This window comes from Pristiophorus japonicus, unplaced genomic scaffold (assembly GCF_044704955.1).
Source record: "Pristiophorus japonicus isolate sPriJap1 unplaced genomic scaffold, sPriJap1.hap1 HAP1_SCAFFOLD_56, whole genome shotgun sequence".
NCBI classification, from domain to species: Eukaryota; Metazoa; Chordata; class Chondrichthyes; family Pristiophoridae; genus Pristiophorus; species Pristiophorus japonicus.
In genome coordinates, this window is record NW_027254467.1 from 2,023,675 (window position 1) to 2,043,650 (window position 19,976).

Below are 19,976 nucleotides of genomic sequence, written 5' to 3' on the forward strand. Positions count from 1 at the left end.
CTGACAAATTGAACAAATACTTTGGTCTGTCTTCATGAAGGAAGAAACAGATAGACTTCCGGAATACGAGGGGACCGAGGGTCTCGTGAGAAGGACGAACTGAAGGCTATCCTGATGAGGCAGAAAATTGTGTTCGGGAAAGTGATGGGATTGAAGGCCGATAAATTGCCGGGGCCTGATAGTCTGCCTCCCAGAGTACATAATGAAGTGGCCCTAGAAATAGTGGATGCATTGGTGATAATTTTTCAACAGTCTATAGAATCAGGTTCAGTTCCTATGGACTGGAGCGCAGCTAATGTAACGCCACTTTTTAAAACGCGAGGGCGAGGGAAATCTGGTAAATATAGACAGGTTATCCAGCCATCAGTAGTGGAGAAAATTTTGGAATCAGTTATTAAGGATGAAATAGCAGCACATTTGGAAAGCAGTGACAGAATTGGTGCAAGTCAGTATCGATTTATGGAAGGGAAATCTTCCTTGACAAATCTTCTGGAATTCTTTGAAGATGTGACGAGGAGAGTGGCCAAGGGAGAACCAGTGGATGTGGTGTATTTTGACTTTCAAATGGCTTTTGACAAGGTCTAACACAAGAGAATGTTGAGCAAAATCAAAGCACGTGATATTGCAGGGAATGTACTGACGTGGAAAGAGATGTCGTTGGCAGACAGGAAGCAGAGAGTTGGGATAAACGGGTCCTTTTCAAAATGGCAGGCAGTGACAACTGGAGTGCCAAAGGGCTCAGTGCTGGGACCCCAACTCTTTACGATATACATTACTGATTTAAATGAAGGAATTGAGTGTAACATCTCCAAGTTTGCAGATGGCACTTAGCTGGGTGACGTTGTGAGCTATGAGGCGGAAGTGATTGGCCAGGTTAGGTGAGTGTGCAAATGTATGCAGATGCAGTACAATGTGGATAAATGTGAGGTTATGTACTTTGGGGGCAAAAACACGAAGGCAGAATATTACATGAATGGCGGCATCTCGGAAAAGAGGAGGTGCAACGAGACCTGGGTGTCATGGTTCATATGTCATTGAAAGTTGGTATGCAGGTACAGCAGGCCTTGTAGAATGCAATTGGTAACTTCGCCTTCATAGCTAGGAGATTTGAGTGTAGGAGCAGAGAGCTCTTACTGCAGCTGTACAGGGCCTTGGTGAGGCCTCACCTGGAGTAATGTATTCAGTTTTGGTCTCCTAATCTGAGGAAGGACGTTCTTGCTATTGAGGGAGTGATTCGAAGTTTGACTACACTGATTCCCAGGATGGCTGGACTGACATATGACGAGAGACTGGATCAACTGAGAATTTATACACTAGAGTTCAGAAGGATGAGAGGGGATCTCGCAGAACGTTATAAGATTCTGAAGGGACTGGACAGGTTAGATTCGGGAAGAATGTTCCCGATACTGGGGACGTCCAGAACCAGGGGACAATGCTTTGGGAAAAGGGATAGGCCATTTAAGACTGAGATGAGGAGAAACTGCTTCGATCAGATAGTTTTTAATCTGTGGAATTACCTGCCCCAGAGAGTTGTTGATGCCAGTTCATTGGATATATTTAAATGGGAGTTAGATATGGCCCTTATGGCTAAAGGGATCAACAGGCATGGAGAGAAAAGCTTGAAAAGGGTACTGAGGTAATGATCAGCCATTATCTTATTGAATGGTGGTGCAGGCGCTAAGGACCGAATGGCCTACTCCTGCACCTATTTTCAATGTTTCTATGTTTCTATGTTAACAGTCCTCATAAGTCAACCAACGCTTCTCCAGAATCAACCTACTAAAACTTCAATGAACAGCCTCCAATGCAGGAATATCCTTTATTAAATACAGAGAAAAAAACTGGACGCAGTACTCAAGGTGTGGCCTCTCCAATACCCTGTACAGTTGCAGCAGAACTTACCTGCTTTTGTCGAGCAAGAATAAATGGGTGCTTTTCAGAATGACAGGCAGTGACTCGTGGGGTACCAACGATTCTGTGCTGGGGCCCCAGCCGTTTACATTTTATGTTAATGATTTAGACGAGGGGATTAAACGTAGTATCTTCAAATTTGCGGATAAAACTTAGTTGGGTGGCAGTGTGAGCTGCGAGGAGGATGCTATGAGGCTGCAGAGTGAGTTGGATAGGTTATGTGAGTGGGCAAATGCATGGCAGGTGAAGTATAATGTGGATAAATCTGAGTTTATCCACTTTGTCGTAAAAACAGAGAGACAGACTATTATCTGAATGGTGAGACATTAGGAATAGGGGAGGTGCAACGAGATCTGGGTTTCATGCTACATCAGTCATTGAAGGTTGGCATGCAGGTACAGCAGGCGATTAAGAAAGCAAATGCCATGTTGGCCTTCATAGCGAGGGGATTCGAGTACAGGGGCAGGGAGATGTTATTACAGTTGTACCGGGCCTTGGTAAGGCCACACCTGGAGTATTGTGTGCAGTTTTGGTCTCCTTACTTGAGGAAGGACATTCCTGCAATTGAGAGATTGCTGCGAAGGTTCACCAGACTGATTCCCGGGATGGCGAGACTGACATATCAAGAAAGACTGGATCAACTTGGCTTGTATTCACTGGAGTTCAGGAGAATGAGAGGGGTCTCATAGAAACGTTTAAATTCCGACGGTTTCAATAAGGTTAGATGTGGGAAGAATGTTCCCAATGTTGGGGAAGTCCTGAACTAGGGGTCACAGTCTAAGGACAAGGGGTAAGCCATTTAGGACGAAGATGAGGAGAAACTTCTTCACTCAGAGAGTGGTGAACCTGTGGATTTCTCTCCCATCGAAAGTTGTTGAGGTCAATTCACTAAATATATTCAAAAAAGAGTTAGATGTCGTCCTTACTACTCGGGGGATCAAGCAGGAATTGGGTACTGAAGTTGCATGTTCAGCCATGAACTCATTGAATGGTGTTGCAGGCTCAAAGACCGAATGGCCTACTCCTGCACTTATTTTCTATGTTTCTATATTTCTACGTTCAATAGAAATCCTGAAACCCTACAAAGGGCGGGATTAAAATCAATGCCAAGAAAGCTCAGATGGGACAATATTTGGGACATGTGATAGCAAAGGGGACTGGAACAATGTCTGGAGATAGGAAAGAAGCTATGAGAATCATGTCCCGTCCCAAGACGCTCCGAGTGGTATGGAAAGTACTGGGACTCATTAATTGCTGCAGAACCGTTATAGCCAATTTCGCAGCCATAGTTGATCTAATGCAGAAACTGGTAAAAGGGGGGAAACACTCCCTACAAAGTATAGAGTGGGGCCCGGAGCAGAACATAGCATATGGTAATCTGAAAGTAGCCTTAATATCTGTGCCTGGCCTGGGTCTCCCGAACATCGACATATCTTTCCACAGTTACAGCGAAAATCAGGAAGAATTCTACATGGCGCCGATCACTCAGATGTATGGGGACCGGATGCGTCCTCAAGCCTATTACTCAACCCAAAAGCCACTCGTGCCAGTCGGTTTGTTCCAGTGTGTGGCAGCTCTGGATTTCACAAGGTAGGCAGAGAAAATCGGTGAACCGGTAGTGATAATCGGGGAAATTGTACAGCACACTAAACACAAGCTGGTAGAAATGCTCAACACTGGAAAACTGAGATCCTAACCCTAACCCTAAGCATAACCCAATGTAAGCAGGCTAAATGGGAGGCAGTTACACTCTCCAATGATGAGACCGTTAAAATAGTACGAGACACAGGGGAGGACCCTGCAAAGGGTCACCTGACCACAAATGAACCCCATGAGTGACACACCCGAGAGTGGGAAGACTCACACCGTAATATATGTGAGATCACACTCGAGGACCCCGATTTAATCTTTCATGTGGGCGGGTCCCGCAAATATCTCCAAATGTCCCCACATACAGGTTGGGCGGTGGTCAATGGAGCGCTTCACCCTGTCCTAATTCGGAGACTGGACGGAGGACTTTCTGCACAAGTGGCAGAACTCACTGCCCTGGCAGAAGCCCTCCAGTTAGCTGAAGGCATGCGAGTAAATATCTACACAGTCAGCCGATATGCTTTTGGAGTACTCCATGACTACTTGACCGCCTGGGGAAGCCGAGGATTTGTCATCTCCGGCGGGGAGGCCATCAAACATGAAGGCCGAATTAGGGTGCTATTAGACGCAGCGAGTAAACCTGCCGTGGCAGCAGTAATAAAGGTCAAAGGCCATCAGAAAGTGAAAGATTATGTCCAGAGAGGTAATGATTCTGTGGTAAGGCAACGCAGGAGGCAACAGTTTCATCTGAAGTGAGGGAGAATCAGTAACTAGTATCATCACTAAAGAAGATATTTATATTGCAAAATTACTTGCAGATGCAAGTCATGTTGAAAAGACAAATCGAAAAGACATGGAGGGGCAACAGATCCAGACTCCTTGTGGAGAATGGAGGCCAAGTTTGCAGACCCCACTTGTATGAGGAAGATGCTCATGGAACTGCACCACGACATTAACCATGCCAGGCGAAGTGCCATGATCAATAGTGTCTCTAAGGATTGGTGGTGGCCAGGCATGGGACGTGACATTGATAAATAATGCCTGCAATGCATTTCCTGTGTCCGACATAATCTGGGAAAAATCATTAAAATTAGAATGTCCCATCAAACACGGTCGCGAGGGTCATGGGAGAAAATATAAATTGATTTCACGGGACGACTGCCAAACTATACACGAAAGAAATACTGTCTCGTAATAATTGATTTGTTTACACGGTGGGTGGAAGTTTCCCACACCCGAAACTGTGCGGCAACCACAGCAGGTCGTGTCATAGCCGAGGAAGTGATTCCCCGCTGGGGCATCCACAACGAAATCAACTCCGATCAGCGAACCCATTTCATAGGACAGATGGTAAAATTACTTTGCACCATATTGGGTAATGAAGAAAAATTTCACATCCCCTACTACGCGCAGAGTTCGGGGGTGGTAGAACGTATGAATCGGAGAATAAAGACATGCCTGTCAAAAGCAATCCAAGAAACGGACAGGCTTGGGCTGATCTTCTCCCTGCTATCCTGATGAGACAAAGGGCAACACCTAAACAGAAAACAGGAGTAATTCCATGTGAACTCATGCCTGGTCGAGCAATTGCGACTGCCCGATGTTACAATTACAGGAGGGTCCGATGTGGGCCAATTGCGGGATCGGATTAGGAGATATGTAATTGAGTTATGTAAGGAACTTAAGGATATGGGGCAGGAAGTAAGAGAACGGTAGGCAGGCCGGAATGAATACGAAGAGTTAGAGTTCCCGGTAGGTCTTCCCCAAGTGGTGTAGTCAGTAATGGTTAAGGGGCTACTGGGACAAACTGGGTTCGCACCGCAGTGGTCAGGACCACACGAGATATTGATCAGTGTTGATACTTGTGCATGTGTGCATATGAATGGAGTCGGACGGTCGAAACTTTAGTCCCAGTTGAAAAGATACAGTGATATATAGCGAATAGCACAAGGGAGTCGCTCCCTTTTACAGGACGGCCTGGCGGACGATGATACTGTTATGGATGATCCAGACAACGGATCAACACCACGAGGAAGACCCATGGATCCCGAATTCAATCGAATAATTGTGGGAGTTGGAATCCACATAGCGGGGATATTTCGTTTAGAATGAGGTCTGGTGGACATTAGTCTGACACCGACTGGCACCATCCGAAGATGCTCGTGGGTGCAATCAAAAATCTTAGGAATCTCTGTGGTATCACACAGAACGGCATGTATATCCTATAAAATTGTTTGTGTCTTTATATGGACACTCCTTATCGATCGCAAATATTATCGCAAACCTTATTATGACCATAAAGACTTTAAGGAATCATGTAAAAAAAATGGAACACTACTATGATGCAGATTCACAAGTTATAATTCATAAGTCTAATGTAATTGAGGTATGCGTCATGGCAGAACGAACACTTCGACCCAGATATTATAATTGCATTTAAAAATACAGGTCAGATCCCTCGCCAATAGTACGTGGGAGATGGGCAGACGAGTGACCATTAACGACGACACCGCCCGCCTCGCCAACACCAACGAAACCGTTAGAATGTTCCACACATAATGCGGGACCACCATGCAGGGTTGTCCTGAAAACGGAGGAAATCCAATTGTAAGAAAATATATACCATGAGATATTAGCTGTAATAGTAAACCTGTCGTACATAGGGCTAACAGAAAAATGTGACCTTAAGGTACGGGCATTTCACTCTCGAATGCTAAGCATAGTGTTGAAAGAATCCCGGGACGCCTCAGGAGCATCCAGAAAGCGGTTCCAGAACCGCCCTCTGAAAGCGGTTCAGACCGACAGACAGAAACGTGGTCTGATCAATGACGTCTTAACAATTGTCAATACGGGAACCTGATTTATAAATGCCCTTGGTATACAGTGACAATTGGAAAGTCTTAAAGACACAGTGAGGAAGTTGCTGCAGGGGCAGACAGATGCCGTCAAAGAGCCTGGGCGTGAAGGCGATGGGACAGCAGGGAAGTTAGTCAAAGGGATTACAGTCCTGTAGGGCCATGCTGCCACCTTAATCGTTGGATTGACTGATAATTCACTGCAGAAAAGGCAGAGGTTCAGGGAAACCTCTGCCATGCTTGTGGGGGATGGATGATTGGGCAGGTCAGGGAGAACCTGTACAAAATGCAAAAGGATGAACTCCCTGAATGGATTAACAGCAACCAAGCCTTTTCACCGAGCACAGCACCCAGGGTCACTGTACGTGTGCACCATGAAAGGAATGACAAGAGTTTTTCCGTTAACTGGCTGATGCAAAGATTCACTTTCTGCCCTGGTGGGGATAGTCCGAATGACTCTGGTAATGACGAACGGGAGTTTGGATCACACCCACAGTTAGAGGGAGAAAACTGGGCTTAATCCCAGTCCATGAGAAGTCCATGCGCAATTAACCAATGGATCAGTATGCCATCAAACCGAATGGATCCTGAGAGGGGTAATATTATCAGGGTGCCGCAGTGCATGATGTCTAACTATATGTCCACATTCAGTTGGCTGGGGATGCGAGGATAGGTGCGGATTTAATTAAACCATTGTGTGTGTCTTAGAAATAAACTCATCAGAACCGAATAGACCCTCTCAGCATAACGCAGAAAGGGGGAATGCTGTGTGGTAACCAACCAGCCAACTTATGCCAATGGAAATTATCTCTGTAATATCACTAACCCCAACTTCTGCTTCACCCCGATGCTACCGGTAACAATTGGAGGAGCACGAATGAAGTATATCCATGGTCGAGAAACCATTAGCCTGAGACTGAATGATGACATTAAACAAGATTAGCACCCATTTGAAAGTGAACTGACTGCACCAATACCCCACCTGCCCAAGGACGTGTGAGACATAAAGGATCTTCTGCCTACAAGTATAAAACTATATCACGTGCTCAAACAGTAACGGCGCGAACTGGTTTAGGACATTGGAAAAGCCCTTCAAAGTACAACCTGGTACGAGAAGGCATGAAACTGTGGACTGAAAGTTAATATCCAGCCATGGATACGTATCATTTCTCACTTATTGGTGGCATTTCAACTGATTTTGTCACTATGCTGGTTGATAATGGCATGTGCAGCTTGTAGAAAGTGTAGACACCGGCAGCAAACTAAAGCAATGACACGTATGCAAGAGAAAGATAGACTGGAGTTGCAAGTGGGACATTAATACCCCGGATTAAGAAATAGACATCACAAACTTGGTGGCAAATCACTGCAAAATGCGGCGGGAAGTCTGAAGCATTAGATAGCTTCGCTCTACTGGTCTCATGGGCTCGGGGGAGCCAAGGACCAGAGGGGGAATTGCAGTGGGATTTTTAGAAACCGCCAGAGTGGAATAATGTTGCAGTCTGGGAAATGTTTTCTGAAATGGACAAGTAGTAAAATTGAGTTTCAGGATCAGCATCAGGGAATAAAGCATATCAAGTCGGTTTTGTCTGGCAACAACTCGCAAGGCCAATCAGAAAGCAGATTATCTGCAAGAGGATGTGGTGGCAAGCTTAACAAAGATACATATAAAATGCAGACTTGCGGTTAGGCTAGCTGTTGAATAACAGGAAATATGGCTTGCTGTTTCATAGCTGCAAAGTGTAAAATTCCTCAGTGTAGTGGAGCAGGTGACTTAGTGAATTGCATTTTTTGCATTAAGTACCGAGAGCTGATCGCCACAAGCCAAGGAGGCATTAATGGTTTGCGTGAACTCAATTCAAACTGCTGTTCTCCCTTGGCCAAGGTATAGGTATTCGAAATTAAACATATTTTTATACTTTATTAGACTTGGGTCACGCTGGTATTTTGAATCCACAACAGGAGACACAGGAGAGGGCAGAAAAAAAGATTAACGATGAAGATACCATAAAGGCAAGGGTATACAGAACAGGGAATGATGAACATCCATGGTTTATTTTACCTTGAAAAGAGAAGGCTGAGTTTGACCGAATAAAGCTCTTAAAATTATCAAATACTTGGACTGAGCAATTAGAGTGAGAGTATTTCCAGTTGTGCTTTGGAACAAAACCAGAGGGCATCAATATAAGATAGTACCGCAAAGTCAAATACAAATTATTTACGCAGATAGTGATGAAAATGTGGAACTCATTACCACAGGGATTGGTTGAAGCAAATAGTGTAGATGCATTTAACGGGTGGGTTAGTTAAGCATTTGAGGGAGAAGGGAATAGAGCATTATGCTGATCAAGTTGCATAAGTAAAGGCAGGATAACGACTTTTTAATGCCAGATTTGTTTAATTAACTGAATTAAATTCCCCAGCCGCCATGGTTAGATTTGTACTTATGTCTCTGAAATACAAATACAGTATCATTACCACTGTGCTGCCGTGCACTAAGTTTCATCCCGGAACTGTGTAACTTGGTCAAGGGGATGAATGGCCTCCTTCAGCGCCTATGCAACAGGCTTGAGTGGCTGAATGAACTTCTCATGTTCTTGTGCAACCTGCCTCTTTGTGCTGTATATCCTTCTCCTTTTCCTATATAACAGGCTCGGGATTTTGAATGTCCGACTGCTTTTCCAGTGAAACAAACTATATGGTTCAATGGCCTCCTCCTGTTCCTATACAACAGTTTCGAGGGGCTGATTAGCCTTTCCCTATTCCAAAAACTGTCTGGAAGATGCTGAAACACCCGCCTCAGGTTCTTATGTAAGATGCCTAAAAAGCTGAATGGCTGCCTCCTGTTCCTATTGGACATGTTTGAGGGGATGAGAGCCTGCTCCTGTGTCAAAGATTTAAGGTCCTGTATGGCTTCTTCCAGTTCATGCGCGATAAGCTCTCTTAGGATTACATTGGATTATTTCGCAGAAACGGCACATACAGAGGCCATTCGACTCAGCCAGTCGGTATGCTGCACTGGAGCCTCCTCTCGTCTTTCCTCATCTAAATCTATCAGCCGAACCCACTATTCCCTTCTACTGAAAATGCTCGTCTTGCATCTCCTTATATGCAATGATGCTATTCGTTTCAACCACTCCCTGTAGTAGCGAGTTCCAGAATGTCACCCTGCTTTGGGATTATGAGTTTCTTCTCAATTCCCCATCTGATTTAATGGTGACAATCTTATAATGATGGCCTCTGGTTATGTACTTAGAGACAAGTGGAACATTCCTATTGTAGACATCATCAACTCCTTTCATAATGTTAAATGTCTCGATTAGGTCACCACCGTTCAAGGGAAAATGAGCCAGCCTATTGATCTTACTCTGATATTGATCCGCTGGCTCTTCTGGTATTATCTTTGCAAATCTTCTGTGCATCCTCTGCAATGCCTCTATTCCGTGTTTATAATATGGCGACCAGAACAGTACACAGTCCTCTCCGTGTGGCCAAACTGACGTTCGACACAGTTTTAGAATAACGTCGTCACTTTACAATTTTATACGTCAAGAAATAAATCCTATAGGTTGCTTTGCTTTTGTATGGGCTTGCTAACCTGTGTCATAACTTTTACAGGTTTGTGTAATTGTACTTTGCGTTCCCCTTGTTCCTCTCCGGCAACTAAACTTTGCCACCCGCCCCCCACCGCCACCACCCCCCACGCCAAATAATAAGTGACCTCCCCATTCCCCTTCCAAAATGTAATACCGCACATTTATACAATTAGAAATTAATTTGCCAATTATCTGCGCATTCTGCAAATTATTAATGTCCTTCTTAAATTTGTTGCAGTCGTCCTCAGTATTAACTATGCCACTCCCGAATGTTTTGTCATCCGCAAATTTAGAAATTGTGTTTTTGATTCCTAGTTCTAAATCGTTCATTTAAATGGTGAACATCAGTGGTCGCAGACTCGATTCTTGTGGAGCACAAATACCCACATTCTGCCGCTATGAAAAACTAGCTTTTTCTCATACTCGCTGCTTTCTAAATTTTCTTTTATTCATTCATGCATGTGTTCATCGCCATTCGTTGCCCATCTCGAATTGCCGTTGTGAAGTGGTGGTGAGCCACCTTTTGCAATTGAGTGGCTCGCGCAGCCATTTCAGAGAACCGTGAAGAGTCAACCACATTGCTGTGGTTAAAGAGTCACTTATAGGCCCAGACTTTTCAGGACTGCAGCTTTCCTTCCCGAACGGAGATTAATGAGCCAGATGGGTTTGTTTTAAAATTCTCGATTTACTTAATTTTATTTAAATTCCCCTGCTCTCGAGGTGGGCTGTGATTTCATCTGTGCATTATTAGTCCAGCGACATAACCATCATGCTGCTATGATTGTCCTCGGGTTGTATAATGTACTCGAGGGGTTGGCGACTGAATAATTCCTCCTTTTCCGATGCAACAGATTCAACTGGTTAAATGGACTTCTTCTCCTCTTGTAGAACAGGTCTATGCAGCTGAACTGCTTCCGCCTGGCCTATGCCTCAAGCTCGAGTGGTTAATAGACACCTCCTGCCCTTATTCACAGTTGAAGGGTTTACCATTGCTGTGCAACTGCTCCGTGCGACCGAATGGATTTCGGCTGTTCTTATTGTTGTAGAGAGTAGAAATATATATAGACTTAGGCATTAGGCACCTGCTGGATATTTAAAACTCACATAAGCTTAAATGGACACACACATAAAATGGCTGCCCAGGCATTATGGGAAATCAGGTAGTCAAACTGTGAACTGTTGAACGTTCACTGACCGAGCAATAACCCTGTGAGGCCCACTGTAGGAATGCCTGGGAAGACAGAGATAAGAAGGAAACCATCTCCTGTGAACAAGGCCATGAAACCAATTATTTCAGGAAGAAAGATAAGAGGGAAACCATTTGCTGTAAACAAGGCTATATACCAATTATTTCTCCCAGATGAAAGAACTAGGGAGAGAACCTATAAAGCCATCGATCAGCCCAAGCTGACAATAACCGAACATATGGTTCCCTGGATAGTAGGAGAATTCTATTGGGTTAAAGAACCTATATGTAATCTATAATCGTTGTGATTGGCTTGTGTCCAGCCGTGATGGGCTGTGTAACTGCAGTAAACTGTTTTGTAACTGTTGTGAAACATATAAAGGTACATGTAACTCTTTGTTCTGTGAAGAGAAACCTGAATACGGTCCTGAGTTTTTCCTTCCCGCTGAGCGTAATAAAAGCTGCATCAGCATTGGAACCGACCCTGAGTGTTGAGTGATTCTTCCAAGAAAACACTAACGCTAACATTATATAACAGGCACAAGCAGATGATTGCCTTCCTCCTGTCCTTTGGAAGCGGCATTAAAGATTAATGGACTTCACCAATTCCTGTGGAACAGGCTCGATTGTTTGCTTCTGTATAACATACTCGAAGTGCCAAGAGAACTCATGGAATAAATTATTTTGGTGGGACTCGATACAACAAATTTGAGTGCCTTATATGCCATTGATTAGAAGTCCAATGCGCTATCAATTGCGCCACAGAGCTGCCAAATATTGCAGCAATACAAAAGTAACATAGTATTGATGCCGGAAATCTGAACTAAAAACCGAAAACTCTGCAAGCACTCAGCAGATCAGGCATAATCTGCGGACAGAGAAATAGAGTTAAAGGTTCAGGTCAATGAACTTTCATCGCAACTGGTCTGTTTAAAAGAGATGTGGTGTCAGAGCAGAAACATTCTGTGTTCGTTTAAAAGGGAAGTGCTTTCAGTAGCGTATCAACCTCTGTCTGTTTGAGACAATTGTGTTCTCATCGAGCATAGTAATTTATAGCACGGAAGGAGGCCATATCAACCCATCGTGTCCGTGACGTCCAATAAAGAGCTCGCTAGCCTATTCCCACTGACCAGTTCTCGGTCTGTAACTTTGTCGGTTACTGTACTTCATGTGTATATCCAAGTAATTTTAAATGTGGCGACGGCTTCTGCCTCTATCATTCCTTTCTGGCAATGAGTTCCAGATACCCACCACCATCTGGTGGAAACATTTCCCCTCAAATCCCCTCTACAATCCTACCAATTACGTTGAGTCTATGCCCCATGTTTTGTTCCAACCCTGCAAAGGGAAATAAATCCTTCCTATGCACTCTATCTAGGCCACTCATAATTGTATAAACTGCAATACGGTCCCTCCTCAGCCTCCACTTTTCCAAAGAAAACAACCCCAGCCCATCCAATCGATCCACACAACTACCATCTTCAGTCCAGGCAACATTCTCGTAAACCAACACTGTAACTCACGAGTGCAATCAGATCATTCCTGTAATGCGGTGTTCAGAAAAGCACGCAGTTCTTTAGCTGTGGCCTAACTGGTGCTTTACACAGTTCACGTGTAACTTCCCCGATCTTGTATTCTATGTCTCGACTAATAAAGGCAAGCATACTGTTTTGCTTCTTATTTATGTTATTTCCCTGGACTGTTACCGTCAAAAATCAGTAGACATGCACTCCAACATCCTCCCATTTAATGTGTACTCCCATGCCTTATTAGATCTCCCCAAATGCATTAGCTCATACTCCTCCGGGTTGAAGTCCATGAGCCACTCTTCTTCTCACCTGATCAGTTCATTGACATGTTCCTGCAAGTCTACAGCTTTCTTCCTCATTATCAACTTTAACTTTTTGACCAAGCTTTTCGTCACCTGCATTAATTTCTAATTATCTGGCTCAGTGTCGAATTTGTATTGCATAATACTCTTGTGAAGTGCCTTGGGACATTTCACTACATTAAAGGTATTATATTAATACAAGTGGATGTAGTTGTTTAAAAGTTGTGCCGCATAATTTTATGTAGAAATTGCATCACAGAAATAGAACATTTTCCCCAACTGGTTTTTCCGGAGTTAATGCTCCACACTAGCCACATTCACCTCATCCTATAGCATATCCTTCTATTCCTTTCTCATTCATGTGCTTAGGTAGCTGCGCCTTTAATGCATCTGTGCAATTCGCATCAATTCCTGCTCGTGGTGTCATCTTCTACATCCTACCCACTCTTTGTAAAGAAATTACTCTTAAATTGCCAACTGAATTTATCAGTGACAATCTTATATTTGTGATCTCTATTCTGAAATCCTGCATCGGAGCAAATATTTTCTCCTTGTCGACCCTATCAAACCGCGTCATAAAGGTAAAGATACCTGCTGGTCTTTTTCAGAGAAAGCTCCCCAGTCAGTTGAGTCTGTCCACATAAGTAAATCTTTTCAGTTCTGGGCTAATTGCTTCCTTTTGTGCTGTGAGATTCTATAATTCTACAATTTTAATATTTCACATCGACAGAGACATGCAACAGGACAAGCATGCAGGCCAATTGTCTGATATTTAGCACCTAACACTAGACAATTAATTAAAGCATATTGTATAGCTGAGATGACCAAGTGGCTTCCGCGTTAGACTTAAAATCCAACGGGATTTCGCCGTGCAGGTTCGATCGCTGCGCTCAGCGATTCTAGAGTAAACTGATTATTTGATCCCGAGCATGTTCAAAATTAGTGATTGTTGCAAAGATCATTGAGAAATATAAACAAAATGAAAATAATGCCTTTCGAAAAAGAGCCCTGCAAGGTTGAGGTGGAAATCATCTCCAGCTGATGAGTTGACAAAACGACTGCAACAGGACTGAAAACTGCATTCTTCTGATAACATCAGGTTTCATGTCAAAATCAGAGGCTTTATCCATCAAGTTAAGCGACCCTGCAGTTCGCAGCAGATTAATGCTCAGAATGAGCGTTTACAAACTGGAATTGTATATATTTCAGTTCCATACTTTGAACTGCAAACCAATCAGCGGCATTGAGCCATTCACTGATTGAATTACGAAAAGTCCCAAAATAATCGAGATAATCGAATTTTCCTTAAAATGCTGGAAAAGTTCCGCATTTCCATGTGCTCTCGGCAGAAACATGATTTTGCAGCATTGTTTCAAATTATTGCAGTAACTGTGTGAGTTTCATTCCTAAATGTTTAACCTGCTCTAAAATAATAAAGCTAATATACTCGCAACGCCCTCCCCGTCCGCAAAAATAACAACTAAAGGCATCAACAGGGTTAAAACACGCGGCCTTGTAGTTGTCAACGCCACACTTAAACCAACCAAGCTAACCCGCCATGTTAACTTGCACTTGTATCGGCTATAAAAGAAAAAACGAGGATTTCTCCAGCTCTTGTCATATCAGGACTTCCCAAAGCGTTACGCAGCCAGTTAAATACTTTTAAAGTGTGGCCACAGTTCTAATATAGGAAATAAAAAAGCAGATTTACACTAGCAAGAAAGCACGACGTCATAATGACCAGATGTTGGTTAAGTGATATATATTGGCCACAGGACACTGAGGTGAACTCTCCTGCTTTTCTTCGGAATAGTGGGCTGGGAATTTTTAGGTCCAGATCGGGCCTGGGTTTAGGATCTCATCCGAAAGACAGCAACTCCGACAGTGCAGTGTTCCCTCACTACTGCCACTCCGATAGTGAAAAATCGACTTGACCTCCTCCTCACCAACCTGTCTGTCGCAGATACATTTGTCCATGGCAATCTTGGTAGGAGTGAACACAGCACAGTACTTGTGGATACAAAGTCCTGTCTTCAAACGGAGGACACTCTGCAAAGTGTACTCTCGCACTACCACCGTGCTAAATGGAATAGATTCAGAACAGTTCCAGCAGCTGAAAACTGGGTATCCATGAGGTACTGTCGTACATCAGCACCAGCTGAATTTTATTCCTCACAATATGTAACATTATGGCCCAGCACATCCCTCATTCGCCCAGTATCTTTTAAAGAGGCTGATCCCACAGCCTTCCTTTTTCAAGAGAAAAAAGACTCGTCTGTTCATACTTTCCTGATATAAATACGCCGTCTGTTCTGGTACCATCGTGCTAACTCTGCCCTGCAAACTCTGCAATGACTCTATTTCCTTTTTATAATCTGGCGACCAGAACTGTTAGCAGTACCCTAAGTTTTGTTTAACCAAGGTTAAATATTGGGTTTAGCATAACTTTGCTGCATTTCAATTCAATACGTCAAGAAATAAATCCTCGTGCTTGGTTTGCTTTTTTATTGGGTTGATAACATGTGTTGTAACTTTTAGAGTTTTGTGTATTTGTACTCCGAAATTCCTTTGTTCCTCTATGCCCCCCAGACTGGCACACTCCAATTCTTCCCAATTCCTCCTACCAAACTGTGTTACCTCACATTTATATGGTTTGAAATTAATTTGCCAATTGTATGCCCATTCTGGAAGCTTGTATATGTCCTCTTTTAGTTTGTTGCAGTCCTTCTCAGAATTGAGCATGCTCCTGATTTGGTGTCATCTGCAACATTTTGAAATTGTTGTTTTTGATTTGCAGGTTTAAATCTTTAACAGTAATTGTGAACCAGAGTTATTCCAGCACCGATCTTGTGGAACACCACTACGCAACATCTGCCACATGAAAAGCTATTTTTTACCACTACTCTCGGCTTTCTGTCTTGAAGCCAGTTATTTATCCATTCATCTTGTTGACTAATGACTCCGCATTCACTGACCTAGCTTGAGGCATTTTTTTCTCCTGTCTAACAAACTAGAGGTTCGAATGTTTATTTTATATATTCATGCATATGGGCAACGTTAATGAGGGCAGCATCTGTTGTTCATCTCTAGTTGCCCTTGTGAAGATCGTGGTGAGCCACCACATGCAACTTATTAGCTCACGTGGCCATTTCCGAGGGCAGTTAAGTGTCAACTACGTTGCTGTGGTTCTGCAGTCGCATATAGACCTGCAGCGGTAAGGACAGCAGCTTTCCAACCCTAAAGCAGTCTAGTAAACCATATGGGTGTGTTCCGAAAATGATCACCATTACTGATAATTTTTAAATTTCTAGCTTTATATAATTGAATTTAAATTTCACTGCTTTCGTGTTGGGCACTGAATTCCTCTCTCTGGATTACTCTTTCATTAAAATAAACATCATGCTTTTATGATTGGCCCCCGCCTGTGTAATGTGCTTGATGAATCCTCCTCTTCCAGTATAACAGGTTCGTGCTTCTGAAATGCCTCGTAATCTTTCTATGCAAAGTTTCGAGGGGTAAATGTGCTTCGAATCTTCTTGTACAACAGGCTCAAGGAGCTGGATGACTTCTGCCTCTCCTCTGGCTCAATGCCGAATAGTTACTTTCCTCCTTCTGTCCCTGTATATCAGTCTCCAGGAGCTAAATGCCTTCCTCCTGTGCATTACAACTAGCTTGGGGGGTTAATGGACTCCTGCTGTCCATGTTTTGCAATCTCGATTGCCTGCTCCTGCTTCTGTATAATCAATTCAGGGCGCTAAGAGAACTCAGAGGCAAACAGGGTTGGATTGGAGCCACTTTTGTAAGAAGAAGTGCTCGGGCAGCAGTTTCCCTCTCTGAATTGTTGATATGCTGCAAAATGCATTGTGCGGCCCAGTAAACAGGATAGCCTGACGCAAAATCCGACTCTGGTGGGACTCGAACCCACAACCTTTGAATACCTTACTAAACTCTTCACTAGAAGTCCAATGCGCTATCCATTGCGCCACAGAGCCGCCGTGAGCTAAACGAATACAAAAGTAAAATAGTGTTGATACCGAAATTGTAACTAAAAACTGAAAAATCTGAAAACACTGAAGTCGACCAGGCATAATCTGCGGAGAGAGAAAGAATTTTCAAGTTTCAGGTCGATGAACTTTCATCGCAACTCGATCATTCTGTGTCTGTTTAAACGGGATGTGCCGTCAGTTCTGGATCATTCTGTGTCTATTTTAAAATGATGTGCTGTCAGAGACTCATAGAAATTTACAGCACGGACGGAGGCCATTTCAGCCCACCATGTGCGCCCCGTCTGAAAATAGCTATCCAGCTGAATCCCACTTTCCAATTCTTGTTCCGTAGCCCAGAAGATTACACTGCGTCAAGTGCACATCCATCTAATTTTTAAATGTGGTGAGGGCTTCTACCTCTCCCATCCTTTCTGGCAGTGAGTTCCAGACCCCCACCACCCTCTGTATGAAAACATTTCCCCTCAAATCCGCTCTACCCTCCTACCAATTAGGTTAAATCTGTGCCCCCTGGTTGTTAACCACTTCTAAGGGATTTATATCCTATCCATGCACTCTATCGAGGCAACTCATAACTTTATTCACTTCAATAAGGTCCCCTCTCAGCCTCCTCTGTGCCAAAGGTAACAACCACAGCCGATGCAATCTTTACTCAGAGTTAAATTATCCATTCCCGGTAACATCAACGAAAATCAACTCCCGACACTCACGAGCGCAATCAGATTGTTCCTGTAATGCGCTGACCAGAACAGCATGTCGTGCTCCAGTTGTGCCCCAACTCGTGTTTTATAAAATTCAAGCTTAACTTTCCCGCTCTTGTATTCTATAGCTCAGCTAATAAAGGCAAGTATTCCGTGGTGCTTCTTAAACACATTATCTCCATGGTCGGCTACCGACAGGGATCGGTGGAATTGCCCTCGAAGGCCCCTTTGCTCCTCTGCACTACTCAGTGACTTACCATTTAATGTATATTCCCTTGCCTTATTAGCACTTCCCAAATTCAATACCTCACACTTTGCTGATTGAATTCCATTAGCCTCTTTTCAGCCCGCCTGAACATTTCATTGATATCTTCCTGCAGTCTACAGCTTTCTTGATCATTATAAACCATAACTGTTTGTCCACGCTTTTAGTCCACTGCACTAATTTCCACTTATGCGGAACACAGTCAAATTATTATCCCATAATACTCTTGTGAAGTGCCTTGGGACGTTTTACTACATTAAAGATGCTGTAGAAATACAATTTCTTGTTGTTGTATCAAAGGTGCTTTTCCTAATGTTATATAGTTTGCGCCGTTGAAAGGGACCATTTATACAACTGGATTTACCAGAGTTAATGCTCCACACGAGCCCCCTTCTACCCGACTTCACCTCGTCCTCTCAGAGATTCATAGCTATTTACAGAAGGGAAGGAGGTCATTTCAGCTCATCATTTCCGCTCAGTCCATCAAAGAGCTATCCAGTCGAATCACACGTTGCAGCTCTTGGTCCATATCCCTGTAGATTATGGTGCTTCAAGAGCACATCGAAGTACTTTGTAAATTGGTTGATGGCTTCTGCTTCTACCATCCTTTCAGGCAGTGATGTTCAGACCACCAGCACCATCTGGTTGAAAGCATTTCATCTCAGATCCCCTCCAGCCTCCCAACAATGACTTTAAATCAATGCCTCCTGGTTGTTGATATTTCTGATATGGGAAATAAATCCGTCCTATGCACACTACATGGTCCACTCATAATTGTATACACTTCAATTAGGTCCACTCTCAGGCTCCTCTGTTCCAAAGGAAACAAGCCCAGCCTATCCAATCTTTCCTCATAGCAAAATTCTCCAGTCCAGGCAACATTCTCAAAAACGACTCTGTCCGCTCACGGGAGCAATCAGATATTTCCTGCAACCAGAAAAGCACACAGTACTCTAGTTGTGGCCGAACTAATGTTTTACACAGTTCAAGTAAAACGTCCCCGCTGTTGTACTCTTTGGCTCAGCTAATAAAGGCAAGCATTCCGTGTTGCTTCTTAACCACCTTATCTACCTGGGCTGCTACCATCAGGGATCTGTGGACATGCGCTCCAAGGTCCCTTTCCTGCTCTGCCCTTCTCAGTCACCTACCATTTAATGTTTATTCCTTATTAGCCCTCACAAAATGTATTATGTCACACTTCTCCGACTTGAATGCCATTAGCCATTGTCCTGCACACGTGGTCAATTCATTGATGTCTTCCAGCTGTCGACAGATTTCTTCCTCAAAATCAACTATACTAGTTTTTCACACCTGCGCTAATTTCTACTTAATCATGTCGGCGTCAACTTGTTATTGCATTATACTCCTGTGAAGCGCCTTGGGTCATTTCACTACATTAAAGGCGCTATATGAGCATGTTGTTGTTGATGTTTAAAAGTGATGTTACTTAATGTTGTATAGATTCTACAACATATCAAGAGAACATTTTCCCCAACAGGTTTTGCAGGCGGCACACGAGTGCCCTCCTGCCCTACTTCACTTCCTCCGATCAGCATATTCTTCTAATACTTTTTCACACATGTGCTGAGGTACACCCTCTTAAATGCATCTGTGCTAGTCGCTGCAACTACTTCTCGTGGTAGCATCTTCCACATTCTACCCACTCTTTGGTAAGAAGTTACTCTTGAATTCTCTACTGAATTTATCGGAGACTAGCTTATATGTAAGACGACTATTTCTCAACTCGCGTACAATAGCAAATATTTTCTCTATGTCGACCCGACCAAAACCATTCATAATGTTAAAGTCCGCATCTGCCTTGTCTTTTCCATTGAAAAACTCACCAGTTTGTTCAGTCTTTTCCGATAAGTAAATCCTTCCAGGTCTTGCCGAATTGCACCCTTCTGTGCTGTGAGAATCTACAATACGACGATTTAATTTTCACATCTACTGGGAGATACAACAGTGCAAGCACTTGGTTCGATTTTTCTGATATTTCGCACCGAACATTGGATTATTGAACTATTCCATTGCATA

General features: G+C 43.5%; 1 non-coding gene across 1 annotated transcript; it reads right to left on the reverse strand.

Annotated features, from left to right (window-relative positions):
• Nucleotides 1–16,869: 16,869 nt before the first annotated feature.
• trnar-ucu (transfer RNA arginine (anticodon UCU)) lies at nt 16,870–16,961 on the reverse strand. Its single transcript is given in 2 exon segments — nt 16,870–16,905; nt 16,925–16,961. It is a non-coding gene; the product is annotated as a tRNA-Arg (tRNA).
• Between the last annotated feature and the right edge of the window lie 3,015 nt (nt 16,962–19,976).